The sequence below is a fragment of the Canis aureus genome, chromosome X, assembly GCF_053574225.1.
Source record: "Canis aureus isolate CA01 chromosome X, VMU_Caureus_v.1.0, whole genome shotgun sequence".
NCBI lineage: Eukaryota > Metazoa > Chordata > Mammalia > Carnivora > Canidae > Canis > Canis aureus.
Window position 1 is genome coordinate 17,134,241 of NC_135649.1, and position 20,765 is coordinate 17,155,005.

At 42.9% G+C, this 20,765-nt stretch overlaps 1 protein-coding gene across 3 annotated transcripts in view; it reads right to left on the minus strand.

Moving 5' to 3' along the window:
* FHL1 (four and a half LIM domains 1) overlaps nt 1-20,765 on the minus strand; it is a 63,354-nt gene that overhangs the window by 38,455 nt on the left and 4,134 nt on the right. For 2 of the 3 annotated variants that reach the window (XM_077889370.1, XM_077889373.1), the window contains exon 2: nt 1,603-1,673. The gene's annotated coding sequence lies outside the window, so the exon portion shown is untranslated. Of the gene's footprint in view, nt 1-1,602; nt 1,674-3,477; nt 3,528-20,765 lie in introns of those variants that run through there. The other variant, XM_077889372.1, reaches the window with a different exon arrangement.

Consider the following 20,765-nt stretch of genomic DNA (forward strand, 5'->3'; position numbering starts at 1 on the left):
GCCCCTCTGTGGACCTCCTTAAATAATCTAGTCTCTGTTGGTGTGGGAAAATACAGGCAAGGACTGTGAAGGGGCTACAGGGCTGTTATCTCTGCTCTTTAGACAGAGCACCCTGCTTCCAGCTGCCCTCGGGTTCCTCAGAGGATGGTGAGGGTCACGGCTCTGCTCTGGTGTTCCCTACTGGGGGGAAGGCCTAAGATTTTATTTGAAGACAGGTTCCTTTTTTTTTAAACTTTTTTTTTTAAAGAATTTATTTATTCATGAGAGACACAGAGAGGCAGAGACAAAGGCAGAAGGAGAAGCAGGCTCCCTATGGGGAGCCCAATGTGGGACTTGATCCTGGGACCCAGGGATCACAACCTGAGCCAAAGGCAGACACTCAACCGCTGAGCCACCCAGGTGTCCCTGAAGACAGGTTTCTATCATTCCAAAAAAAAAGAGAAAAGTTTGAAAACCACCATTTTGGGTAAAGGCTAGAGGTGACAGGCACAGCAGGGCTGAGACCCTCAGATGGCAGAGTCTAAGCCCTCGGATGGCAGAGTGAAGCACTCCCGGCTGAGACACTGCTGAAGCTTTTGTCTTTGGGTCAGTTGGAAGCTCCAGGCCCTGGGAAGAGCTTCCAGCTTCTATGTAATTGAGGAAACTGACAAAATTCAGATTAAACACTCCGAAAAATCCGTCCTACTTTTTTTATCCTTTAAGGTATGAATTCATATATTTCAAAACGTGAAGCATTCTGCATCAAGTAGGTGTGAGAGGAACAACTACAGCCAGCTAGTGAGCCTTGACCCTCATAGAAATCAAGGGCCCACATCGAATGTGAGATGAGTAGGGAGAGGAGTGTAGTAGAGAGGAGGGGAGGGCGGAAAAGTCCAGGGACCCTGATGCTAGGCCTGGCTGGGCCTGGATGAACCATCTTTGAGACTCACAACATTGAATGTCCCGCCTCTCTGGGAGAGTGCCGAGGAATCCTAAATCATCACAGTCCTATGCAAGCCCTGTGGCTAAATGAAGAAGACCCGGGATACCCGTCAGACATTTGCTACGTGAAGGGGTTACTCAATCTGGCTGTTCACATGGAAGCCCTCTCTGGCGCTCCTATCCCAGATCTACCCCAGATCTTGCGGGGGCAGTGCACACCTTGGCTCTTTGCACCCCGGGGCACGAAGATCCTGGATGGCTGACTGGGGACGGCTGACTGGGTCAGCCTGCCCCTCTCACGTGGTTGCCTGGGCAGCGATCTCTTTCCTCAATGCCACTTCGGCTCCATGGAGCTTCCCTGCTCCCTACTGTCCACGCTGGGGCATGAGCACTTCTTTATCCTCAGGCAGACCTTTGAACAGTTCTGCTGTGCTTGGCACATTCACTTTTCGTGCCACCAAATTAAAAGCAATTGAGAATTCCACCCCCTCCCCCGAAAAGACATTCCCCAGTGAGCTAATATTTAGGATAAGCAGGGATACCGGTTGGGTCAGTTAAAATGAATCCTCTTCAATCTACTATACAAATATAGTTTTTAAAAAAATACAGCATCGACCCCAACATTGACAATCGGAAGGCTGAAGATCAGTGTTCAAATTTGTGGCAATCAGTAAAGCTTACCTCACACTGGATGTGTGGAGACTGGGATGTAGTCAGCAAGGGCTCGACACAGTGGACAAGTTCCAATGTGCCTAAGTTAGGAAAAAATGAGAAGCAAGACACAAAGTTACCATTTCAGAAGAAAAGTTAAGAAATTCTAAAAACAAAACAAAACACCCCCCCAAAAAAAAAACCTAGCAAAAAACAAAACAAAATCAACCTCAAAGTCTAATTCCTTTGAAATGGCTCACAGTAACACATTCTACTTTGTATTTACAACCCTTAAACTGTCAAGATGTTCCGCATATTTCCCCAATGTCTGTTTATCATATAACATTTGTACCAGTGGTGGATCTGGCCCCCTCATCATCAGGCTGTATTAGCTCAAACACTCAGCATTGTTAGCACAGTGAGCTCATGGCCTATTTCAGTTTTAAATTAACATTTGGCAATCATCCGGGTAATCAAAACAAATGATTCAGTCGTTTAGAATAGATTTATTAGTTGAGCCCTTTTCCCCCCTCTTTTAACATCTTTAGAATATTTTGCCACAGGAGGGCTCAGATCCAGGCAGAATGTAGAGCACAAGTCACCAGAGGAATATTTAGAGGTGTTGCCATGGAGACAAGGTGCCATGTGACCACTTAAGTTAACTCCAATCAACAACCACATTAGGATGAGGGCTGGCAGCAGGCTTATGCCCTGCCCAGCGCGGAGGGCCCCCCCACCACATCACTAGGAAACAGGTGTGCCCAGTGCTTTTCCCATCACCTAAGCAAAGGCAGTCCTCTGACATGCTGCCCTGGTTGTACCCTTGAGGCCTCCCGAGAGGCAACTCAATGCCTTATCCCTGCCCCCAATTCAGAAGGGTGGGCTAGGGCTAAGGAGAAAGGAGGTGTGTGAAATCCTGAAACTCAGACCAAGAGCCCTTGTACATCAACTGTGACATGTACATGAGCAAATGAGATGTGAGCAAACAATGGCTCCCTGAGAGGAGGGCCCCCATCTGGTCTGTTCACTCCTCTAGCTCCATGCCTGGAACAGTGCCTGGTCAACACCCAGGAGGCTCTCAAGAACTATCTATGGAGTGATGTCTGGGTGGCACAGTTGGCTAAGCCTCCAACTCTTGGTTTGGGCTTGGGTCAGGATCTCAGGGTCATGAGATCAAGATTGCGGGGGGTGGGTCTGACACAGGGCTCTCTCTCCCTCTCCTTCTGCTTCTCCCCCTGAATTCTCTAAAACAAACAAACAAACAAACAAACAAACAAGGGTTTTCTTTTTTTTAAAGAAGTATCTATGAAACAAGGCATGGCAAACATAAACCATGGATTATAACCAGGCTCATGAATGTCCACCTCCCGCCCCCAACCAATCATTTCTGGGCTGATTACCAAACAGGAAGGGGTGAGAGATTTTGGAAAGAGCGTGCTGGAAAAGAAGTAGCTAGTCCAGTTAGTTCAATAGGCTAATGGGCTCATCTGTGTAGAGATCTTAATGATAACTGTCATGTTGAAGACAACATTTCGAAACTCAAGCTGGACAACAATGCTGACTTTGGGACAGGTTCCTGTCTGCCAGATCAAAAGCCCAGAGCTAGCTTTCAAGAAAGCACATATCTGAAAGTGATGAACTTCCAAAAGACACCTTCTAGTCCTCTTCCCACCTCTATTTACCTGGAGCCAGTATTTTCACATTCTGTCCTATGAATATATATGACATATTTCGTGTTGTATCTCACTTGTCCTGCAGAACCTGAAGTGTCTTTGTCTCCTTGGCAGGGACAGAAACCCCACCTTTCTTTCCTGATGGTACTCAGCAGGGCATGTACACATACACACAAAAGGCATAGCCCAGTCTCCTTTCCCACTCCCCATAACCCAGTCTCACGGAACTCACTGTTTCTAGAAGGTGCCACACCCTCTCATGCAACCGTAGTGAGAACGCAGCATGGCACAGCTGTTCACACGAGGGGGCCAGAGTCAGACTGCCTGGGCTTCAACACCTGCCCCGCCTCATAATAGCTGTAAAACCTCTCTGAGCCTCGCAATGGTGAGCAAGAGGGCAGCGCGTGGAAAAGCACTCACCAGGGCCTCACACACATGAGGTACTCACTGAACAGGAGACAGACCATTATCACTACTAGCAGGGCAGGTGCAGAGTTAAAATGTTATCATACTTGGAGAACGATTTTATGCACTGTCACAAATGCTTGGGCACCCCAGTTCCGTGTCAACCCAACTTAAACTTCCAACCCGAACCCATCCCCCACACACTAGCCTTGATAGACTATTTCATTTTACTCACCCTTCTGGGATTGATCTTTCCTGGAGGTGGGATTTAATGCATCCTGGGCTCTAAGAAAATAGGTTCTGTGCTTGAGGAACTGGAAGAGCCTCCTCCCTCACACCTGACCCTGCTAGTACCTTCCTGCCTTCTTGGTCTGCTCCCCACCTCTACAAGTTCAGGCTTTGGGAGGCTGGGGGCAGGGGTTAAAGACTTGTCTTCTAGTAACCACAGCGAGACCTTGGCTCTCCTTTTCACAGGGAATCCTTGCATGTCATGTTCCCACATGGCCTCCAGAGGGCAGAAGAGAGAAAGGCCCAAAGGCTGGGCAGGTAGCCCTTGAGCTCTGGGGGCCACCTCGTGCCTCCCACCCCCTCCCTACCCCGAGTCTGCAGTGCCACGGTTCACGCTTTCATCATCAAGGACTAGAACGCCATGCCTCCAAACAGACCTAATAATACAAACCGTGTTGACGATTGTGCACAAGTCAAAGAATAAACACCGAACAGCAGCCAAACACCCTGGATAAAATGTGATGACAGCAAAGTAAAATCCAAACACTTTAGGGTTAGTCATGCTTTAAAATAAATCATGTTAATCTCGTCCCACCCTGACAGCATTAATAAGTGAAATTAGACAAACCATTTATATGGTTCCAGAAGAAGCTAGTAGCTATGTTCTAGTGACATTTAACATACATGATCATTTTCCCACAGGTTTAATGATAGTATCACAGTCAAAGATAGTCGTGACCCTGTCACTAGTGACAGCCAAGCCTAAATGATGCCCAAATCACCAATCCACTGGGTGAATTATGCAGAAAAATAAAATCCAGAGCCAGCAGCTATTTGAATGGTGGCTGTTGAATCAATCAAAAACGGATGAGCTCCACGGATTCATTGTCTCTCCTAAATTCTCTGAAATGTGATTGTCATGGTAACCATTCCTTATAATCATGCTCTTCAGACTATCCTCTCTTACCTAAGAAACCAAAGAGCAGTGAACCCCAAACAAGGTACACTTAGCATGGCAATGGGCAGCTCAGACATCTCATTTTTCCTACTTTTATCCAAGTGCTCACACTATTATGGTAGTCAGAAACACTGGCATCTGCACATTCAAAACACATTTTAAATGTTACCATAAATGCAATAAATACAAATGACCTGGCTATGGGCTCATTTCCTTTAGCAGAAGAACTGATAAACTGGCTCTCATTCAGCAAAATAATTTATTGGTAAAAAAAAAAAAATCAACACAGAAGAAAGGTGCCTCGTTTGTAGTAATTTCAACATAACCAACATCTGTAACATCATCAAGTCTTTAACAATATATTAATTTAATAAATACCGAAGGAAGTTACATGACTGAAATGCAATAAAATCTAATTTTGTGTCCTTATATTACGATTTAGTATAAAGTACATCACAAAACATACTCTGGAAGATCATTTATTTATTCCACGTTTCTTTTTTTAATTTTAATTATTTATTCATGAGAGACACACACAGAGAGAGAGGAAGAGAGAGAGAGAGAGACAGAGGGAGAAGCAGGCTCCTTGCAGGCAGCCTGACGTGGGACTCGATCCCGGGTCTCCAGGATCAGGACCTGGGCTGAAGGTGGTGCTAAACCGCTGAGCCACCCAGGCTGCCCACCACACAAGTTTCTAATCTTCATTTTATATGATACAATCATAATATTCTTCACAATTTTTTTTTGAAAAAATCTGATTCTGAAGATCATTCCATATTGGCATATACAGAGCTCCCTCATTTTTAAATGGCTGCTTGATAGTCCATTTTATGGGAGTACTATTGTAACTTTATTTTAAAGATTTAAAAAATTTTTTTAACTAGGTCTGGCTTTTTTAGGGGGGGGGAGAGAGAGAGAGAGAGAATGCATGAGTGAGTGGGGGGGTGCAGAGGGAGATGGAGAGAATCCCAAGCAGGCTCCATGCTATGGGGCTCAATCTCACAACACCGAGATCATGACCTGAGCCCAAATCAAGAGTCAGACACTTGGTCAACTGAGACACCCAGGTGCCCTACTTTATTTCGATTTTTATTACTTTTATTTTTTGAGTATGGTTGACACACAATGTTACATTACCTTCAGGCATACAACATAGTGATTCAACAAGTCTATATGTTAGGCTGGGCTCACCATTATTCTCCACAATTTGGAAACAGAAAGCTTTGATCCTTATTCACTTCCAGAAAAGAAAGGCTATATTTTTAAAAGATATCTACTAGATATAATACACATTTAAAGTTGTGATCACTCTAGATTTTTCCTAGATTTTTATAGTTCCTTCAGAAAAGTAAACAGTATACAGCTTTACCAAAGGTAGAACGAAAAGCCATTTTTAAACCTTGCACGTAATATATGTAACACTTGAAATATTGAATTCGCTTTTATAGGTTCCCAAACTAAGTAAGAAAATGTGCCTTTCCTTCCAGATACTGTATAACCTATAAACTAACAAAAGATGGAAAGGTGTGCAGAGCCCCCACCATGCCCCAAATAAACATGAAGAAGCTCTTTCCATGGGCCATTGCTGGATGCAAATTTAAAGAAGTTTTTGGTCATAAAGGAGGGGATATTAAATAAAAATATATTGTCTTATTTTTTAAAAAGATTTTAAAATTTTATTTGAGAGAGAGAGAGACAGAACACAAGCTGGAGAGGCACAGGCAGAGGGAGAAGCAGACTCCTCACCAAGCAGGGAGCCCAACACGGGGCTCAATCCCAGGACCTCGGGATCATGACCTGAGCCAAAGGCAGATGCGATGCTTAATTGACTCAGCCACCCAGGTGCCCCTTATTTTTTGACTGGGATAGCAAAACATTAAGAAAACTTCTACAACAAAAACAAAAATAAACAAGGGGACTACATCATACTAAAATCCTTGAGTGCAGCAAAGGAGACCATCAACGAAATGAAAAGGCAGGCTACTGAATGGGAGAAAATATGTACAAATCATATATCTGATGAGATCCAATACAGAAAGTACACTTATGGCTCCAGGGCCAAAACCAAACAATCCAGTAAAAAGACGGGCAGAGGATCTCAAGAGACATTTTTCCAAAGAAGACATCCAAATCCTGGCCAAGAGGTACACAGAAAGATGTTCAACACCATTCATCATCAGGGAAATGTGACTCCAAACCACAGTGAGCTTTCACCCACAGCAGGCAGAATGGCCATTAGGAACAAGACATGCAAAAACAAGTGCTGGTGGGGGTGCGGAGAAAAGGGGGCCCTTGTGTGTTATGGGTAGGAATGTAAACTGGTACAGCCACTGTGGGATATGTTTGAGGTGCCTCAATACATTAAAAATGGAACTATCATCTAATCCAGCTATTCCATTTCTGGGTATTTATCCAAAGAAAATGAAAACACTAACTTGAAAAGATACCTGCGCCCCCACATTTATTGCAGCATTATCCACAACAGCCAAGACATGGAAACAACATAGGTATCCATCAATGGATGAACAGATAAAGACGATGTGGTGTAGGTGCATCATAGAATATTATTACACAGCCATTAAAAAGAATAGAATCCTGCCACTTGCAATGACAGGGACGGAGCATTATGCTGAGTGCACTAAGTCAGAGAAAGACAGTACCAAACGATCCCACATATAATGTGTGGAATCTTAAAAAAAAAAGTTCAGGGGGCCTGGGGGGTGGCTCAGCCGGCTCAGGTCATGATCTCAGAGTCCTTGGATCCAGCCCCGCATCAGGATCCCTGCTTAGTGGGGAGCCTGCTTCTCCCTCTCCCTCTGCTGCTCCCTGTGCTTGCGATCTCTTTCTCTCTCAAATTAATAAAAATATTTTAAAAAAAGAATACTAAAGAATAAACAAGCCATCAATAACAGAGTAGGGGGGCTCTAAACCTATCAGGCATCGGGAAGAAATGGGAACAATGCAAAACAAAACAAGTCAAATGGTGAAATCCAGCAAGAAAAATGGAGTGGCAAATATTTGCTAAAGTCAAAAGGTAAAACCAAATTCTTGTCCTTTGCCCTAATGTTCAATGGTATTTTTGTTTTGTTTTAAAAATATGAAGATTGATGTCCTTTCAGTGACTAGTACAACAGCACCCAAATAAAACAAATGATAAAATAAAAACTCACTTAATTGACTGATAGGCTCGAGTTAGTCACTGCCAAGTTTACAACTTTCCCACAACTCCAAGCATTCTTTCGCTAAGAAACAGGATTGTTTCCTCCGCCATGATGACTGTGGGTAGCTTTCTGGGTAACTACAGTTCTGTATTCTTACATAACTCACTGGGGAATACCAGCTCTCTAAATCAAAGCAATGATGGACTAAGGATGAGCCCAGATCCACAGAATGTGGCAATTCTGACAGAAGCAACTAGAGAGTGCTGGCTGTTTCAGAAGTTTGAGAGGAAGTACTGAGCTAAAGGCATACTAATACCACCCTCACTCCTACAAACCATCACCCAATCATGTTTATTTGTCTTGCAAAAGAGTCTCCAGACCTTTTCCTTATAAGCTCATTTCTGCAACCCCAATTTGGCCCATTTTCACTTCACATCTAGACTACTTCATCAGACATGCTCCCTTCTTCATAGAGCTGCCAGAATTATTTTTCAAATGTACCACCTTGAATGCATCACTCCCTTTACCCTACACCTTCCTCCAATTTAATCTAAAGGCCAAATTTCTAGCCTGAAATTCAAGGCCTTCCCATCAGACCCACTTTTCACCTTCCCCCATTCTCAACTCTGGCTTTGGCAGACTCCTAGCCTCTGACATTTGTCTCCACGGGAGAAGAACAGGTCCTTTGGCTCATGCCATCCTCCTCTTAAACCAGAGATTCTAATTCTGGCTGCACCTGCAGAGCCACTAGTGACGTCTGGGTGCTCCCCCCCACAACTGAATTCCCTCTGATGAATCTAATATGTGCAAGCAAATTTGAATACCCACTACTCCAAATTTCCATAGCCCATAACTGTGCAATAAGTTTAGGGTGCAACCAAGAGTCTCGGGGAGGGGTGGTGAGAGCTGTTAAAACGCAAAGTGTTGGGCCCCAACCCCTGTGTTTCTGAGGTCTGGGGTGAGCCCATGAATCTGTATTTCTAACAAGCTCCCAAGTGATGCTGATGCGGCCAGTCCAAAAACCTCACCTGGAGGAATAGTGGTCAGTAGTTAAAATTAGTATGATGATATAGTACAGATATGTACTGTCTACATGTCGCATGCACACTACATTTGGCAAAGGAGAATGTACTACCTTCTGGAATCTCTTCCATGAATGGCACACTTAGGCTAGGAGTCAAGACTCCTGACTGTCCTCCTCCCTCCCTCACTGGGTTCAATGCTCTCCACCACAGCCTTCCTGTGTCTCCAACAGCTTTTCCGATTAGAAGTTCTGTGCTTGAGAGATCACTTCTGTTTTTAATAACTCCCAACAGCAACTAGCAGGCTTAGCAAAGTGCCCTGCACACAGAGAAGCCCTCAGCAAGCATTTGCTGATCTCATTTTATGAAGTTCTCTGGCTCCTACTTTCTTTCTTTCTTTCTTTCTTTCTTTCTTTCTTTCTTTCTTTCTTTCTTTCTTATTTATTTATTTATTTAATTTATTTATTTATGAGAGACACACAGATAAAGGCAGAGACACAGGCAGAGGGAGAAGGAGGCTCTGTGCAGGGAGTCCAATGAGGGACTTGATCCCATGATCCCGGAATCATGACCTGAGCCGAAGGCAGATGCTCAACCAATGAGCCACCCAGGCACCCTGGCTCCTACTTTCTAAGCTGGGTTTGGCTGTCCGGGCACGGTTCCCTCACATGTGGGCAACCGGGCAGCCCTGCTCCAAGCAGCAGGCCAGAGTCACTCCTTCCCAGCAGCATGCCCTCTGCTGGAACCCACTACAAGCACAAGCGTGAATGCATCAAAGAAAATTACGGGGGCTGTGAAAAGTGGAAGGAATGGTCACTTTATAAGGGAACCCAATTCAACTTTCAAAGTGGAGGTAAAAAAATGTTTATATGGTACCCCTGGGCTCCACTGCCCACCTCACAACCCAGGGCGGCAGTGAAGACCCAGCAGTGTCAGGGAAGTCTCAAGTCCATTGCTCTGCCAGTGTGAACACCTGCGCCAACAGTCCCCCAAGGTTTTTGTGCTGAGGTCCTCCTTTTTCCATAACAGAAAATCCACAAGTAATTGAATGACAGGGAGAGAGGAGACAGGGGGAAAGAGAAGATGAGGGGCTAAAGGGCCTTCCAGCTCTTTCTCCACAGCTCAAGTGGGAGGAACAAGGCTATCGGAGGCCTCGGGACTCACCAAGCCTGTCTCTACCTATGACGCAAATACACTGCAACGTGGTTGGATGTTTTTTTTTTTTTACCATGTCTACGATGGACAGGAATTTCTGTACGGTCAGGTCAGCGGCAGAACATGGTATCAATGGTGATGGTGACCACAAGGCATGCGTGGGCTGTGCGTTCATTTGGTCCACCACTGGCAGAGACTAACCTGTGATCGTGCACTGGAATCCCCAAGGCTTGCCGTGGACTGGACTCAGGGGAGAGCTTATTTCTGTGCCCTCCCTCACCTTGTCTAAAATCTGCCACTCCTCAGAGAGGCAGGAGCACAGGTATGGTCAATCAGTGAAACCATGTAGTGACATCAAGAAAATAAATATATATAAGTTTATCTAATAACAGATGTAATGATGAGTATATATAACAGATCCATACATAAAAAATTACTTTATTTTTCATTTTTTTATTGGAGTTCAATTTGCCAACATATACCATAACACCCAGTGCTCATCCCGCCAAGTGCCCCCCTCAGTGCCCATCACCCAGACACTCCAACCCCCCACCCACCTTCCTTTCCACTAATCCTTGTTCGTTTCCCAGAGTTAGGGGTCTCTCATGTTTTGTCACCCTCACTGATATTTTCACTCATTTTCTTTCCTTTCCCTTTATTCCCTTTCATTAATTAATTAATTTATTTTTTATTGGAGTTCAATTTGCCAACATATAGCATAACACCCAGTGCTCATCCCATCAAGTGCCCCCCTCAGTACCCATCACCCAGTCACCCCCGCCCCCCGCCCACCTCCTTTTCTACCTCCCCTTGTTCGTTTCCCAGAGTTAGGAGTCTCTCATGTTCTGTCTCCCTTTCTGATATTTCCCACTCATTTCTTCTCCTTTCCCCTTTACTCCATTTCACTATTTTTTATATTCCCCAAATGAATGAGACCATATAATGTTTGTCCTTCTCCGATTGACTTATTTCACTCAGCATAATACCCTCCAGTTCCATCCACATTGAAGCAAATGGTGGGTATTTGTCGTTTCTAATGGCTGAGTAGTATTACATTGCATACGTATACCACATCTTTTTTTATATAATAAATTTATTTTTTTATTGGTGTTCAATTCGCCAACATACAGAATAACACCCAGTGCTCATCCCGTCAAGTGCCCCCCTCAGTGCCTGTCACCCAGTCACCCCCACCCCCCACCCTCCTCCCCTTCCACCACCCCTAGTTCGTTTCCCAGAGTTAGGAGTCTTCATGTTCTGTCTCCCTTTCTGATATTTCCTACCCATTTCTTCTCCCTTCCCTTCTATTCCCTTTCACTACTATTTATATGCCCCAAATAAATGAGAACACATAATGTTTGTCCTTCTCCGATTGAATCATTTCACTCAGCATAATACCTTCCAGTTCCATCCACGTTGAAGCAAATGGTGGGTATTTGTCGTTTCTAATGGCTGAGTAATATTCCATTGTATACATAAACCACATCTTCGTTTATCCATTCATCTTTCGATGGACACTGAGGCTCCTTCCACAGTTCGGCTATTGTGGACATTGCTACTAGAAACATCGGGGTGCAGGTGTCTCGGCGTTTCATTGCATCTCCATCTTTGGGGTAAATCCCCAGCAGTGCAATTGCTGGGTCATAGGGCAGGTCTATTTTTAACTCTTTGAGGAACCTCCACACAGTTTTCCAGAGTGGCTGCACCAGTTCACATTCCCACCAACAGTGTAAGAAGGTTCCCTTTTCTCCGCATCCTCTCCAACATTTGTGGTTTCCTGTCTTGTTAATTTGCCCCATTCTCACTGGTGTGAGGTGGTATCTCATTGTGGTTTTGATTTGTATTTCCCTGATGGCAAGTGATGCAGAGCATTTTCTCATGTGCATGTTGCCCATGTCTATGTCTTCCTCTGTGAGATTTCTGTTCATGTGTTTTGCCCATTTCATGATTGGATTGTTTGTTTCTTTGCTGTTGAGTTTAATAAGTTCTTTATAGATCTTGGAAACTAGCCCTTTATCTGATACGTCATTTGCAAATATCTTCTCCCATTCTGTAGGTTGTCTTTTAGTTTTGTTGACTGTTTCTTTTGCTGTGCAGAAGCTTGTTATCTTGATGAAGTCCCAATAATTCATTTTTGCTTTTGTTTCTCTTGCCTTCATGGATGTATCTTGCAAGACGTTGCTGTGGCCAAGTTCAAAAAGGGTGTTGCCTTTGTTCTCCTCTAGGATTTTGATGGACTCTTGTCTCACATTTAGATCTTTCATCCATTTTGAGTTTATCTTTGTGTATGGTGTAAGAGAATGGTCTAGTTTCATTCTTCTGCATGTGGCTGTCCAATTTTCCCAGCACCATTTATTGAAGAGACTGTCTTTCTTCCAATGGATAGTCTTTCCTGCTTTGTCAAATATTAGTTGACCATAAAGTTGAGGGTCCACTTCTGGATTCTCTATTCTGTTCCATGGATCTATGTGTCTGTTTTTGTGCCAGTACCACACTGTCTTGATGACCACAGCTTTGTAGTACAACCTGAAATCTGGCATTGTGATGCCCCCAGCTATAGTTTTCTTAAAAAAATTACTTCTGATATATAAAATAAATAGGCTTTAAATAGGTGCGCTCTATAACCAACCATCTCTATTCGTATTTTTTTCAAGTAACTCTGGAGCTCTGGAGCTTTTCACTCTGAGTCTAACCATAGACCCAATGGGACACATTCTATGAGCAACCATATCCCAAATGGGATACATTCTATCGATAATAGATGTGGTTGATAACCACATCCCTAAGGTATCCATTCCTTGGGTGGTCACCTTCATTTGTGTTCTAATCCTTGATGTCTTATCAGTTGTTTCTCTTCTAATCTACCTCAGTCTCAATGCTCCTTTCATAACCCGTCCCCTGACCACTGCTTACTACCACCTGTCATAATATGTTCTGTGGGTTTTTGTTTTTCAGTAAACTCTATCCCCAACACAGGGCTCGAACTCATGACCCTGAGAGCAAGAGTCACATGCTCCACCAACTGAGCAGGCCTAGGTGTCCTTAGAATGTTCTGTTTTTATAGCCAACTCAAGAATGCAACACATACTTGCAGTTGCTCATAATAAGCACCCGGTTTCAATATACAGAAACCAATTACAAGACTTTAAAAACCGTAACCTTTTCACCCGGGTTTCCTAGAGAGCTGGCCAAAATGAATAACTGCATGGAGGTTCTGGTGTTAGGTCTATGCTATTACAAGCCATGTGATAGCCTTTGGCCCAAAGCAATCAAACTCTGACCTGGATATTGGCTCTGAGTTGGCATGAGCTCACCAATTGTCACTGTTGATAGTGACACCATAAATACAATGGTTAAAGAAGGGATCATTGGGTTGTAGGGCAGGGAATTTAAGTCTGGGGCCCCACTCCACTGCAAAGATGGCATGATGTCCCAATGGTGGCAAATAAAGCAAGCTCCAACCCAAAAACCAGCCAGTGATTAGTAGAACCTTCCACTTTTTGGGGGCGGGGGCAGGATACTAATTACATCATTCCAGGAGAAGCACTTCCCTTATGTTACTAGCGCTGAAAAACAAACACTGTACCTCTACCTGCAAGTTAACAGTAAAAAGTGGCTGATATATTCTTTTTATATATATTCTTTATATTTCTGAATTCTAAAGGATTTTTAAATAGATTTTTGGGGCAGTTTTAGGTTTGCAGAGAAATTGAGCAGAAAGTACAGTTTCCATATACCTCCTTAACACCTCCCTCCCGATTTCCTCTGTTAATATTTTGTATTACCATAGTAAGTTCGTTACAACTGATAAGCCAATATTCACACCCTACTGTTCCTTAAAGTCCATAGTTTCCATTAGTGTGGTGCATTTGACAAGATGTTGACAAATGTTGAACATTTTCAACCCTTCACAGTACATGCTGAGAAGTCAGGAAGTACCTACCTACCTTAGCTCAAGACGACTGTAATTGCGTTAGCTTTGTAAAAGGAAGTTTCTTAGGATCATAATACCAATCATTCATTTCTTTTTAGTGATTTCATGGTTTCAGAGCCCATCTCTACCATAGCTCATAAACACATCCAAGTCTGGTTGTCCGAAAACCCACTGCTAACGACTCTCTAACCTCCAGCCTGGCCCCAAACTTGAAAGGCGGCTGAAGAAATTATTGGACCACAAAGAGAAAAGTAAGAAAAACAGCCTCTGAAATGGTATCTGACATGTTGGAATTAATCAGTCTGTTGACAAGTCAGTCTGGAGATGTTTATAAAAACAGCTTTGTTATGAGCAGTGTAAGAGCAGTAGCATCAGGAGACGGGAAAGATGAGGAAGAAGAAAATGGGGAAAGAAGATGGGGCAGGGCAGACACAGTGGCAGTCATGAGTGGCAGATGGACAGAGCGATAGCAATGAAGCAGACTGCCAGCTACATGGAAGAACAGTGACGTGGACTCTTTTCGAGGGGGTAAATGATGAAGGGACACAGTGCATCTCAGTACTCTTGTCCTTATATTGTCTAATTATTCTTTCATCTCAATATGTCAATGGGAAAGTAACATTTAGCATATGAAAAGCTTATTTTGCACATGAGCATGGAAAGATGGTGCGCTATCCACTCAGAAAGTGCCCTCTGAAACCCCATTTCTCAAGGCATTTCTTCCTGTATATTGATTATGTACATACTCAAGTTAGAGGTGTAAGTATATAGAGATGCAAAATACTCTCGTTTGTTCATTTTTACTTTAAGTGTGAAGCAAAATTCAAACCATTTTTATTTGTCCTGTTCTTGGGGGATGTGACAGCTTACTGTAACTATTTCAGAAGAAACAGAGACCACTTTTCTGTTTTTATCAGAATTGTTTCTTTCTTGGCAGGGATCTAAGTTTACAAAGTGGCTCTCACACAAGAACAGATCAGTGGTTGCCCGAGGATGGAGGCAGAGGGAAGAATGTGCAGTCAAAGGAGCACAAGGAAAGTTTTGAGGGAGTAATAAAAAATATCCTACATCCTGATGGTGGCAGTGGTTCCATGGGCACATACATCTGCCCAAACTCATCAAACTGTATGCCTTAAGTGGATGCAGTTTATCATACATAAATGATAATCAATAAAGTTGACTTTAAATTATTTGGATCATTCCACAATGCACACGTACATCACGTCACCACGTGGTTTCCTTTAAACATACCAAAATTTGATTATTCCTTAATAAAATAGGGGAAAAAATTCGATACTAAAAAAGGCTCTAGCTGAACAAAGGGAGGGCTCTAACAAAGGCAGACAGCTTGATCTGTCAATGCAAGTATAAACGTTTGTCTCCTATTAGTTTGGCTGCTTGGTTTCTTTCCTCAGAATGGTTAGGTGTGTTTACTATATTGCAAAACTCCTTCCCAGTTCCTTCCTTAAAAGAGGCAGAGCTTCTTTTGTAGTCTAGAAGAGCAGGGCCTAGGATTCGAAAATTTGAACTGACCCTGGCATCTGGAGATGCAGAACTGTTGACAAGGAACTTAGTGTCCTGTTGGCTTCCAAAAGCTATCTCACTGAGGAATTTATCATTGTAGTTATTTGAAACTACAGTTATTTACAGTCTATTTCTTAGAAGTTGTTGAAAAACATTAAATTGTGTTAATTCAAATGTCTTGAGTCCACCACTCTGGCTTAGTGATACAGGAAGTTTGGACTTTATGATTCGTATGTGTGTGCCTGTGGGTACTCTTTGGTCTCTAAGAAACGTAGGGGGGACACCTGTTACTTCCCTTCACCTGGCCACATAAAAGTGCAGATGATTGATTATACCTAGGCAGACACTGGCAATCAGCTTCACAAACACGAATGATGTGTAAAACCAGATCTGGCAGCAATTTACTGAAAAACCAAACCTCGATGTCTTCCTAATAAATCACACCTTTCAAATTTGACAGGAGTCAAGCAGCCTTAGCTACACTCTCAAACTGAAAGTGAACAAGTCTTAATTAATCAAATATAGAAATTTAGTTTTGTACCATCCTCATCAAAATCATCTCAGTAATAAAACTTGTGTATTCCCAGTTATCATTTTCTTAGTACTGAAAATTCAATTTAAACTCTTGTGGGTATCACAAATTCTTGTGATTACAGTGTGTATGGAACGTTTTCTGTCTTGGAATATATACATAAGACTCAGAGAGTTTTTATGTGGGTAAATAAATTATGAATTCGACAAGCACCAAAGTGCTGACAACAAAGACTTATTCTGATTGTTCTTTTTGCTAGGTTTCGCCGCATTGAGAAACCAGTACACATGTATCTTTCTGTGCATTTTATATCTACAGCAATTCGAAGATGAAGTGCAAGCAAATCTCAGTGCCTTAAATACAGAGGAAAACCCATTTTCAGAAGAGAAATATGGTGTCCTCCAGGAAGCTGGGAAGAGCTGCTTGCTCAGTGACAATGCACACACTCATTAGCAGGCAATAATGAGGAACAGCCACAAAAAAAAACTACTTAACACACCCCTAGGCAAGGGTACAATTTTCTCATTTGTTCAAATGGTAAGCCCTTGGCAGTGAGTATCCAATCCATATTCATTATCTCACGTAGCTCTAAGCTTTGCTGGGGCCCTGGCTGTGAAGAAGGGAGGATGTCCTGCTTGCTGGTTTGTGTGTATATGCAGCCCTTGGAACCTCTGCGCATCGCAGGTGAAATTCTAGTTGACCAGTGACTCTGCTCTATCAAGTGACACCAGCTCTCCTTACCTGACACTTGCTTTGGGGAGCAGCTTCCCAGCCTGGCCCGTGGCAGGCAGAAAAGACCTGGCCCAGCCCGGGGTGGGGCAACTTTAATACTGGCAAGTGGGGTCAGGGGAAGACCCAGCAGTGGATGAATGGGACGAGGTGGCTATACAGAAGGCCCAGCAAAGGGCAAGGGGGCAGTCAGCTGGACAGCAAAGAGAGTAACCCCAAGAGTGAAACAGACATGCAGACAAAGGAGACACAGAAAGAGAGAAAGAGAGAGACTGAAAGCGAGCGAGCTAACAGGAAGAAACGAAGAAGGGCAGGGGAAGAAAGAGAGGAAAGACAGGGAAGCTTGGGGAGATATTAGCACCGGATTACAAGAGGACTCTGTGTACCTGTTTTAAGGATCCCATACTGCCAGCATTTGCTATAATTTGCTAACTTCCTACTTAAATCTGGAAGCACATGGAATCTTTAAAATGTTTTTCCCATGATTTTAACAGAGACATTCCATTTTAGAAAGGAAAAAATACTTGCATGCAACAATTGCTGTGGTCTTCCAAACTACCACGTGGAAAAACTCTTATAAAGTAATTTTTCATTTCTGCAACTATAGGCAGATCTGATGTACCTTAGTACTTGCTACTTGCCCCACAAGCCAGGGGAAATTAAACTGAGGGCTAGATGCACAGGAGCTGTTCCCGCCACTAACACTCAATTTCAATCAAGCAAACAAGAGGACAAATTCCTGTAATGCTCCCAGCTGTTTTTTTTTTTTTTTTTGGTAAAGACTTTGCTGTTGTATTTTTTTCAGTTCTCTCTATGCCCAGTGTGGGGCTTGAACTCACAACCCTGAGATCAAGAGCCGCAGGCTCTACTGACTAAGCCAGCTAGGCACCCTTGCTCCCGACTGTTTTGACCATTTTCTGGAATTGGGAAATACCTGGCCTTTTTGGTATCCTTTAGTATAGTCAATATACTTCCACCATAAAAGTCTGTTTTTTTGAGGGACAGGCCAACAAAAAGTTCGTGACTGTGAAGAGTTTTTACAGAGAACTTAAAACATCAAACTGGAACTCCAACGTTAACACGTTATATCACCTAGGAACAGATGCTCCACCTCTTTGAGTCTCAGTTTTCTTGTCGATAAAATGAGGGGGAGTGGGTCCTGCCAGCCCTTTCTGGCATGGGAATTCTATTACTCAATTTGGAGGGGGAGAAATTTTTTTTATCTTTTATTGGTGTTCAATTTGCCAACATATAGAATAACACCCAGTGCTCATCCCATCAAGTGCCCCCCTCAGTGCCCGTCACCCAGTCACCCCCACCCCCTGCCCACCTCCCTTTCTACCACCCCTTGTTCGTTTCCCAGAGTTAGGAGTTTCTCATGTTCTGTCTCTCTTTCTGATATTTCTCACTCATTTTTTTCTCCTTTCCCCTTTATTCTCTTTCACTATTTTTTATATTCTGGAGGGGGAGAAATTTTAAGGAGCTTATGTGATAGTTCTCCAACTCCCTGGCACTCTTTCCATTTCACTCCTTAGGACCATGACTTCTCTTTACAGAAGCAATAGTAACTCAGAAAATTTTTCTGTTAAGTTTTTAAAATAATAGCTTAGGCTACATTTATAAGTTGGAGATCTTGCAGCAGACTCGAACTCACCATTAAAAAAAAAGAAAACCACTGTATTTAAAAAAGAAATATAAAACACTGTCACTAATTTCTGGGTGGTGGGTTATAACTGACTTTTCTATTCTTCTTGAGGCTTTTCTGTATTTTCTGAATTTCCCTACATTGAAAAAGTACCACTACTGCCATTAAAAAGTTGGATTTTTGAAAGGATTAGCGCATTCTTGCAAGTTTTATCAGATCTCTCAAGTCTACTCTAAAATGATGGGGGGGGGGGTTTTACAAAATCCATATCACAATGCGTGCCCATACCCAGTGGCTGATCATCCCAGTAGTTGCTGGCTATAGTCCAGTCACGACATTATTATTATGATCAGAATCTATGGCTCTCAGACCTATGTGGAAATCAAAACATACATTTTATCTAAATAACATTTCTTTTTTCCCCCCAGCATCCTGGCCCTTGAGAATCATGGTTAAAATTCCTTTCCAATTTAAAGTAAATGAAATGAAACATGAAGTCCTCCTCTTACCCACAGGAAAAAAAAAACTGCTTGCCAGACAGAATATGATTGCTATCAGGCTGTTTTTTATTTTTCCCCTTGTTATGCTTGAAATCACAACACATCAAAAGTTAAAATAAATATTTAGCTGTCAAAACAAAACACACCCCCCAATATGGAAAACACAAGTATGAGTTTGATGACGTTAATTATAAAAACAACTTCCACAGCAAAAACAAATATTTAAATTGTTTAAAAAGATGACAAAACCAAATGCTGTCATTACTAAGTTCTATACAACAGTCCTAGGAAAGGTAGAAGGTGAGCTGCAGAAAGAATATAAACAGGGACGCCTGGGTGGCTCAGCTGTTGAGTGGCTGTCTTTGGCTCAGGGCATGATCCCAGTCCTGGGATCAAGTCCCACATCGGGCTCCCTGCGAGGAGCCTGCTTCTCCCTCTGCCTATGTCTCTGCCTCTCTGTGTCTGTCATAAATAAATAAATAAAATCTTAAAAAAAGAAAGAATATAAATACAATTAGGTTACTTCCAGTTTCATGGTTATCAAAACAGCATTTGAAAAATTCAAGTAAGGGACACCTGAGTGGCTCAGGGGTTGAGCGTCTGCCTTCGGCTCAGGTTGTGATCCTGGAGTCCCGGGATTGAGTCCCACATCGGGCTCCCCACAGGGAGCCTGCTTCCCCCTCTGCCTGTGTCTCTGCCTCTCTCTTTCTGTGTCTCTCATGAATAAATAAATAAAATATTTTTTAAAAGGAAAAAAAGAAAAAGAAAAATTCAAGTAAGATAGCAAATGAAGTTCTCCACAAGGACAATTATAGGCTTAGTTCGGGTAGATCCTGAGAACAAATTCCCTGCTGAACTTAAATCTCATCAGTGGAGGAAAGTACAGTGATTCACCTCCCTACTCTCTACCTGAATATAATCAAGCATCTGCGACACACTACCTCTGAAATCTCTTTTTATCCAGGACCAGTTACTACTCATCTTTCCACAGCATGTACAACTCACCCCCTTCACGAATCCCAAGATAGAGAAAGCTGCAAGGCACAGTGGCTTAGTCATGGGACTTATGTTCAAATCCCAACTCTGCCACTTAACTTGTGCAATCTTAGACAAGTTACTTTGCTAACCTCATCTGTGAAATGTGCATCATTATACTGCAGAGCTGCTGGAGGATTGTATTACACAGTGGGTGTAAATTCAACTAGTGTATTTTCTAGAACTATAGCAGGCCTTCAAGTTATGTCAGTTCCCTTTCTCCCTCTACTCCTGGCCACTTACTTCCAAGTTATGATAAAATTTAACATTCATGGTTTTAATTACTCTCAAGAAAACTCAATGGTTATATAGGACATGTAGTAATTTTAACTTTGTCAAGTGACCTTTTGAATGGCGCATGCCACAAGGGAGATGGGACGATGACATTGTGCTCAAAAAACCATGAACTTCTGAGAGGTAAGATGATCTTAATTTTGATGTCTGCTTGCAACCCTGACCAGCTGTAAGACCTAGAACAAGTTGCTTTGCCTCTCTGAGCCTGGTTCCTCATTTATAAAGTGAAAAGAATATAGAATGTATAGAGAGAAGTGCCAGGCACAGAGCAAGTCCCGTAGATAGCAGCTCTTACTGGTCTTTTAATTATTCAGGTCGATGTACTGGGACCAGTCACTTTTAAGACTCATCGGGTGAGCTCAGCAAACATTCAGTGTCACGTCAAGACACTGTTACTG